Here is a 9,583-nt window from a genome sequence, read left to right as displayed (position 1 = left end):
TCCAGAGATTCTCTTCTCTCCGCTGTCCCCCCTCCAGCCACCCATACCCAGTGATTCTCTTCTCTCCGCTGTCCCCCCTCCAGCTACCCATACCCAGCGATTCTCTTCTCTCTGCTGTCCCCCCTCCAGCCACCCATACCCAGCGATTCTCTTCTCTCCCGTCCCCCCTCCAGCCATCCATACCCAGCAATTCTCTTCTCTCCCGATTACCTCCGTCAAAGCGGCCGCGTTAATGAAAGCCCTGCCCGTCTCTAGCCTTCCCTTCGAGTTTGTTCCCTCAGAGTCCAGCCCTTGCGGAAAGAGGAAATTATGTCAGAAGGCGGGACTCTGAGGGAATGAACTCACGAAAGAAAGGCTAGATGGGCAGGGCTTTCAATGACGCGGCCTCTTCGACGGAGGTAAAAAGATTTAACCCCCCGGCAAGGAGATGTTGGGTGGGCAGGCCTGGAGGAAAAGTGGCTGGGCCTGGGCCAGTCCAGGCCCGCCCGTGGCTATGCCCCTGCCATATTGTGTGATGATCAATATTTCCTAGGTGGGCATCCACAAGGACATTGGAAACACTTCCTCCATTTGTGAGCACTAGATCCAATGTCCACCTTTCCATCGTGGGTTCTGTCACCAGTTGTCTGAGCAAAGCACTTTGACAAGCATCTACAATCTCTCTACTTCTTTCCGATTCTGCAGATGGAATGTTCCAATCTACATCAGGCAAGTTGAAATCTCCCAACAATAGCACCTCCCCTTTCATACAAAGTTTATGAATATCTTCTATCGGGTCTTTGTCCAGCTTCTCCATTTGTGCTGGAGGTCTGTAGATAATGCCCGTGTGGATATAGGTTCCAGAAGCGTAGCTAGGTGGGGCGCAGGGGGAGCGGTCGCTCCCCTAAATTGATTTTTTTTTTAAACAGCGCCTATGCAGCCATAGGCGCCGACTCCGTGGGTGCTCGAGCACCCCCAATATTTTGAAACCTGCCCTCCTGCCGCTCAGCCAGTGCTTAAAACTCATTTTACCTGACTGAACGGCAGTGAAAGAAGCAGAGGACACCGGCTCATCTTCAGCTTTCTCCTTCCCTCTCAGCTGAGCTGTGGTCCCGCCCTCATTTCCTGTTTACGCAAGAACGGGGCGCTGAGAGGGAAGGAGAAAGCTGAAGACGAGCTGGCTGTTCTCTGTTTCTTTCACTGCCATTTAGTCAGGTAAAATGAGTTTTAAGAGGTAGGGCAGGGGACATGGAAGAGGGAGAAATCGCTGAACATGGATGCAGGGGGCAGGGAAGAGGGGAGAAATCGCTGAACGTGGGGTAGGGTATTATTATGGATTAAGAACTGGTTGAAAGATAGGAAGCAGAGAGTAGGATTGCGTGGCCAGTATTCTCAGTGGAGGAGGGTAGTTAGTGGGGTCCCGCAGGGGTCTGTGCTGGGTCCGTTGCTTTTTAATGTATTTATAAATGACCTAGAGATGGGAATAACTAGTGAGGTAATTAAATTCGCCGATGACACAAATTATTCAGGGTCGTCAAGTCGCAGGAGGAATGTGAACGATTACAGGAGGACCTTGCGAGACTGGGAGAATGGGCGTGCAAGTGGCAGATGAAGTTCAATGTTGACAAGTGCAAAGTGATGCATGTGGGTAAGAGGAACCCGAATTATAGCTACGTCTTGCAAGGTTCCGCGTTAGGAGTTACGGATCAAGAAAGGGATCTGGGTGTCGTCGTCGATGATACGCTGAAACCTTCTGCTCAGTGTGCTGCTGCGGCTAGGAAAGCGAATAGAATGTTGGGTGTTATTAGGAAGGGTATGGAGTCCAGATGTGCGGATGTTATAATGCCGTTGTATCGCTCCATGGTGCGACCGCACCTGGAGTATTGTGTTCAGTACTGGTCTCCGTATCTCAAAAAAGATATAGTAGAATTGGAAAAGGTACAGCGAAGGGCGACGAAAATGATAGTGGGGATGGGACGACTTTCCTATGAAGAGAGGCTGAGAAGGCTAGGGCTTTTCAGCTTGGAGAAGAGACGGCTGAGGGGAGATATGATAGAAGTGTATAAAATAATGAGTGGAATGGATCGGGTGGATGTGAAGCGACTGTTCACGCTATCCAAAAATACTAGGACTAGAGGGCATGAGTTGAAGCTACAGTGTGGTAAATTTAAAACGAATCGGAGAAAATTTTTCTTCACCCAACGTGTAATTAGACTCTGGAATTCATTGCCGGAGAACGGTTAGCTTGACGGAGTTTAAAAAGGGGTTAGATAGATTCCTAAAGGACAAGTCCATAGACCGCTATTAAATGGACTTGGAAAAATTCCGCATTTTTAGGTATAACTTGTCTGGAATGTTTTTACGTTTGGGGAGCGTGCCAGGTGCCCTTGACCTGGATTGGCCACTGTCGGTGACAGGATGCTGGGCTAGATGGACCTTTGGTCTTTCCCAGTATGGCACTACTTATGTACTTATGTACTTATGGATGCAGGGGGCAGGGAAGAGGGGAGAAATCACTGAGCATGGATGCAGGGGAGGGTAGGGAAGAGGGAAGGAATTGCTGAATATGGATGCAGGGGAGGGGCCAGGGAAGAGGGGAGAAATCGCTGAACATGGATGCAGGGGGCAGGGAAGAGGGGAGACATCGCTGAACATGGATGCAGGGGAGGACAGGGAAGAGGGGAGGAATTGCTGAACATGAATGCAGGGGAGGGGGCATGGAAGAGGGGAGAAATCGCTGAACATGGATGCAGGGGAGGAATTGCTGAACATGAATGCAGGGGAGGGGGCATGGAAGAGTGTAGAAATCACTGAACATGGATGCAGGGGGCAGGGGAGAAATCGCTGAACATGGATGCAGGGGAGGGCAGGGGAGAGTTGCTGAACATGGATGCGGGGGGGGGCAGGAGAAATGCTGCATATGGATGAAAGAGAGGAAAGACAGGAAGGAGATGCACATGGACGGAAGGGAGGGGAGAGAGGAGAAATTGCTGGATATGGATGGATGGAGGGGGGGCAAGAGAGAGAGGAGCATGAATGGACATGGATGGGAGGACAGGGCCCAGGGAGAGAGGAGAAGTTGCTGGATATGGATGGAGGAAGGGGCAGGGGAGAGAGAAGCATGGATGGACATGGATGGGGAAGAGGGCCCAGGGAGAGAGGAGAAATTGCTGGATATGGATGGGTAGAGGGGGCAGCAGGGGAGAGAGGAGAATTGCTGGATATGGACGGGGAGTTGCTGGACATGGGTGGATGGAGGGGAGGGGAGAGGAGAGTTGCTGGACATAGGTGGATGGAGGGGAGAGGATAGTTGCTGGACATGGATGGAGGGGAGGGCAGTGGAGCGAGGAGGGTTGCTGGACATGAGTGGATGGAGGGGAGGGCAAGGAGAGAATTGTTGGACATGGATGAAGGAGAGGGAAGGGAAGACAGGAAGGAGATGCACATGGATTGAGGGGAGAGAGAAGAAATTCTGGACATGGATGGAGGGGAGGGAAGACAGAGGAAGGAGATGAGATGGGGGAAAAGGAAGAGAAGAGAAAAACTGCACATGGATGGAGAAAATAGGCAAGGAAAGAAATAAATGGAAAGGAAGCCCTGGAAACGGAGTTAAGAGGACAGATAGCAGCAGAATCAGATACTGGGCCAGCATGATCAGAAAAACACTTATGAAGTGGGTGAAAGATGGGAGAAGAACTTAGGAGACTGAGTAAGGGAGAGATAGAGGGGGGAATGGGAGTGCTGGAAAGGGAATGAGAGGGAGATGGTCAAAGCTAGTAGGTAGATGAATACTAAGGGCTAAAGAGTGAGAGAAAAGTGAGGGAAAAAACATAAAATGAAAGATCAGTGCCAGATAGATGCAGAGAAGGACAGGAAGAAGACAAGAGAAGAGCAAAAATGGAAAAGCCAACCTGGAAAAGAATTTAGGAGAAGACTGACACATGAAAAGTGGAAAAGAGACTGGGACCAGCCCAACTAGAAAAATAGAATGCTCAGACAACAAAGGTAGAAAACAAAACATTCTTTTTATTTAATGCTTTTTAATGACTAAGATGTGCCTGCTTTGTGAAATGTACATTTTTTTTCGTATTGTTGTATTTTGTGGAGTACAGGAGAAAATACATTTCTGTTTCTCTTTTACCAGTATTTGCACTGCTTACAGAGTCTGGCTTTCTTGAAGAGATCTATATTTCAGTTTTTGTGGGCATGTTTTTTGTGGTTCCCTATTTTGTATCACATGAGGGTCTGTCCATGTTCTGCATATGTGACTGAGGTGATGGATTCTGCTAGCATGTAGTGTTTTGTGTAGGAATGTGTAACAGACCAGCTTGTTCCATTTTCCAGTAGCAGGTATATTGGTGCTCTAGGGTCCAGGGTATTTTCATAGGTGAGTTAGGGCTCTTGTGTGTTAAGTTTTCTGTATAGATTTTGAGTGTCTTTTTGTAGGGTTTTGTGTTATTTCATAAAGTGTCTGGCCCTATTGTTTTTGATATGCTGGCTTCATATTCCGCATTTTAGTCTGGTGCGTGTGTGTGTGTTTTTTAAATGGCCTTAACGAATACGTATGAGATGTACATATGCAAATGAATATGCAAATGTGCCAAGCCACACCCTTTGCCCTCCCAAATGAAAGTCAAACTATGCCCATGTCTGGCGCCTATTTTACAAAGTCTGCTCCCCCAGACGTCAAAACCTAGCTACGCCTGATAGGTTCTATCTTCTCTTTCCAGGACGATTGATATACCTACTTCCTTTCCCCAGGTACCCTGCATTTCAGCTGCTCTGATATATTTTTTCACAAACGACACTCCTCCACCTCTTTGGCCCTCCCTATCCTTTCTAAAAATATCATAGCCCACTATGGTCGCATGGGAATCACTGAACCCTATCTGGGTAATAGCAACAATATCCAAGTTTTCCTCAAACATCAGAGCTTGCAGATCTTTCCGCTTAGACTATGAACATTTGTGCTCATTGCTTTCCATGTGTTTATTTATTTATTAGGATTTATTTACTGCCTTTTTGAAGGACTTCACTCAAGGTGGTGTACAATAAGAATAAATCAAACATGAGCAATAGACAATTACAGCAGTAAAAACATTCAAATAACAATACAAATTATGGCATACTATACTATTTACAATACCAACACAATAGAACATTTTAATTGACAGTGTAGGGTATAAGCAAAGATGGAACATATAGATAGATAAGAGAGTAAGAGAAGTCAGAAAATAAGGTGACATTTAAAGAAAAGTGCACATGAGGTCAAAGAGATGTTAAATATTACCTCCGCAAGGGTAGGAGTGGATCAACATGTCCTGCTGCAGTATGTGCAGTCCATGTTACTCCTTGTGTGTGAGTGAGACTAACGAGTTAGTTACTTCTTCCATTAAAGGCCTGGTTGAAGAGCCAAGCGGGCTGCTTGCGGATATCACATTGTGTAATGTCTTTTGGAGAGAGTGTGGTTAAGGATACTCCTTGGGAGGATTAGTGTCCTTGGAGGTGTGTAGAGGACCATCCTATTGTTCAGGTACTCAGGGCCATTTCCTTTAAGGGCCTTGCTGATCAGACACAGAGTTTAGCTCTGTATTGTACTGGTAGCCAGTAAAGTTTTTACAAAAATGGTGTGATGTGGTCACATCGCTTGCAACATTCTATGTGTCTTGCTGCAGCATTCTGAATCAGTTGGAGCTGGTGCAAGCCCTTTGTAGTCAGACCGCTGTAGAGTGCATTACAGTAATCCAGTCTTGATGTTATCATGGCATGCACAAGTGGGATGAGATTTACATGAGAGGCAGCGTAGCTGTCGCAAACAGTAGAAGCAGCTCTTGAAGGTTGCTTGGATTTGGGGAGTCGGAGTACGTGTTGAATCTGTGTTCCAAAGTTCCTGACTTGTGATTTGAGGGAGGAGTTTGTACTTCCCAAAAGAGAGATTTTGATGTCAGGTATGCATCCACTTGTGTTAGGGACCCAGAATAACTTAGTTTTACTTGGGTTCAGGCAAAGTTTGTTGTGTTTGTCCCGTTCTTGAATTGAAGTTAGACAAGTAATCAGTTTTCAGAGCTGTAGGTAAGTCAGGTTCAATGGGTATTAGTAGCTGCACATTGTCAGGATTGCTGGAAGTCAAAATTATTGATGGACATACTTATATTAATATGAAACCAGGTTGACATACTTAGAGTAATATTAAACCAGCTTCTGACCTCTGAGAGCCACCCCCTCCCTCAGGAATCAGAGAATGGCAAAATGAACCAAATGGTGCTCAGAGGCCTAATAGCCCTTTTGTTTCTCAATTGCTCCTGATTGTCATATCTGGGAGCAGGGCTAGCTAAGAACAAAGGAAGCCAGACATAGAGGCTCCATCACTAGGGACTTCAAACAGGAGAACCTGTGAAATTGCTCACCTTTCCTGATTTCAGAGAAAGGAAACTGGAGTTTGGCTGGGAAGGAAGATAAGTTTTTGATCTCTTTCTGTTCTTGAGGTATAAAGGCAGGGCACATGCTCAGGGCATCTCTCTCTGCCCGGGGGCACTTCTTGCTCTGTCTCTCGGCAGCAGAGCACAGGCCTTTGTTTCTTCTTTTTCTTTCTCTGCACACCTCCATCTTTAGCCACCAGAGCACAGGGCTCTGGTGGCTGGCAGTTTTTCTCTCTTTCCCTCTCTCTGCACATGGCTCTGCTGGCTTAGCTGTTCTTTCTTTCTCTAAACACACACCCAAGAGACAGCATTGTACCATGTACCTGTACTAAGTGCTGTGAGCCTAATATACTTTATATATCCAAACCCGTGTAAAGTGTGTATTCTTTGGGAACCCACTGCCTCTGTGAACTGGACTCAGGACCAACCCTAGACAACGATTGCTGACATTTGGGGAGCTCATCTCGGTTTCAAAAGAGGATCTCCAGCTGGGTAAGAAATTGTTTTGCTTTCTGCATGTTTGCATATGTACTTCTAGGCTTGTTAAGGGGGATTGAAAGTTGAAGTAATTTAATGCTGTGTTTGGGGCTACTCAGAAAAGACTGATAGATCTTCCAACTTTATTGGGAGGGGTACCAAGTGAAACAGTCCCACATTTTAAAACACTACATAGCTCTTTGGTAATCACTTAATTTTTTGTCACTTTGAACTATTTCTCTATATTCGGCCAGTCTCTTCTGTCTTGGTGAAAGTCAGCTCAGCCTGACAGAAACTGACAGTTGGCATACTTAATCTTTTAACACCTGCCTATAATCTATATTCATTCTGCACTGTCTCTCCAGTCCCTCTCCTTTATAAAGAGGGCTTTTCCAAATCCAAGAGCCACACAGAGCTAGTTCCATATATGTATATCTATAAAAAAAAACTAGCCAGGCCCCGGTATCAATAAATGTATTTTTCAGCAGCTTCAACCATGGACGTTTTTGATCTTAAAGAACTAAAAGTAATTGTACAAACTTAATGTAACAAAAAGGGAGGCCCATATGAAGGGGAATTCCCAGAGGATTCCTGGTATAACATCCAAAAACAAATGATACACCATTCCCAAGAGTTCAAAAAGAAAACAAATAAACGGAAATGTCTTTTTATACAAGGCTTGTGTAGGGGGCTCATGAGTTTGGAAAATGCAGAGCTGACCACTCAGTGCACACAGTTAACCAGGGACCTCGAGGAAGCACAAGTGTGCATCTCTATGCAAAGGGCCCAAGTTGTGCAAGCAACAAATTCCTTCTTACATGTAAATGAACAATTGGACGAGGCTAAAACAGAATTAAAACATTTAAAAAGTAAATGTGCCTCAAAGGACAAGATTAACTCTGTGCACTGGCAGGCCCCGAGTATTTCTCCCTCAGCACCGCCAGCCTATGAAACACCCTACACGCCAGGTTTTCAATTCATAGAACCACAAAAGCACACACAAGTGTGTGTAGTGGATTTGAGAAGTGGGGGCAAATCTAAGACTGAAAACACTGACTTAAGCACTCAAACATGCATAGATGAGGAAACCCCAGGCTCAAGCACTAACCTGAGGGACAGGGAAGATTCTGCAGACACAGAAACTGAGTCCAGTACAGACCCCAGAACACCAGTAAACCTGGTACTGTATGACTCATTAAAAGATAGTGACATTGAAAGGATAACACAGAAGGTCGGCCCTATGCCTTTTAATATGAACGAATGGTGCAAATGGGCCACTGATATTCTGATTCACTGGGACCTAGGAAAGTATAAGAGGAAAACGTCTGACTTTGACAGACTTATGCACGTGGCTTTAGGACCCCACTATTTTAAAATAGGATCTCTCACCCACCCATACCAGTTGGTGAAAAGGGGTCTTGAGCAATTATTTCGCTGTACTCAAATGCAAGCATTTAGAATACTTGCACCCCTGCCAAATGACACACTAGAACAATTTGCGCACAGATTGTGGGTACTGGAAGCAGCCTTTCGAGACCAGGAGGGGTGGCCCAAAATAGAAGATTATGGTCAGAAACATCATAAAGAATTTTTGTTGGAAATCCTATCCCCTGAGATTACTAAACATCTCCGATTGTTTGCTGAGGACCCCAAAGAAACTCCTTTTGACACGTTAATGCTCAGGATTGGATCTGTGTGGAAAACTCAGCCATCCCAGGTAATTACTGTGTCAGAAGCGAAAAAATGGCAGCTGACACACATCATCTGCATAGATGTAGAACTGAGTGTCCATTGACCGAATCAGCTCAGCTAGCGGCTTGAGGTAGACATTGATTGGAATAGGTGACAGTATTAATCCCTGTGGTACCCTGCAGGTCAGTGCCAATGGTGGCAATAAATTTCTGCCAAACATTATGGACTGTTATCTGATAGCTAGGATGTGAACCAAGCAAATACTGTTGCATTGATACCTGTTTCTGTCAGTCATGTTAGCATGATATCATGATCCAGTGTCAAAAGCTGCTCAGAAATCTAGCAGTACTAACACCAAGGCAAATCCCGTCTTGGTTTCTGTGAAGATCAGCTAGTAGGAATACGAGGACTGTTTCTGTTCCATTACTAGGTCTGAATCCAGATTGACATGGACCTAGCCAGTTTCTATCTTCTACCCAATCACTGAGTTGAACACAGACTGTTTGCTCTATAAGTTTTCCTAGAAATGGGATGTTGGATATCGGCCAGTAACTTTCAAGTTTGTCCTGGTCAAGGTTGTTTTTCTTATGCAAAGGATGAACCACTGTCCTTTTTAATGCTGTTGGTAGTTACCCACTAGAAAAAGAGGAGTTCACTATTTTTTTGGCGCCTTCTATGAGGCCCATACTTGCCTGCTGCACTATCTTTGATGGGCAGGGGTCAAGGGAGCAGGTAGTTGGTTGAAGGTCTCTTAGGATTTTGTCAAGGCTCTCCTCTGTCATTGGGTTGAAAGTGTCCCATCTGTCTCTGTCAGGAGGGGGTGAGTTTGTGCATTCCTGGTTAACTGATTGGAAACAGGGTGGGATTTCCTGTAGATCCTGATGGAAACTTTTAATTTTGTTGGCAAAGTATGCAACAAAATCATTGCAGTTCAGTTTAAACTGGGCAGACTGGTTCTGTTGTGGGTGCTGCAGTAGGCTATTTACTATACTGAACAAGTGCTTGGATGAATTGGC

This window comes from Microcaecilia unicolor, chromosome 1 (genome assembly GCF_901765095.1).
Source record: "Microcaecilia unicolor chromosome 1, aMicUni1.1, whole genome shotgun sequence".
In the NCBI taxonomy this organism is placed as follows: Eukaryota; Metazoa; Chordata; class Amphibia; order Gymnophiona; family Siphonopidae; genus Microcaecilia; species Microcaecilia unicolor.
Note: the sequence above shows the minus strand (reverse complement) of the source record.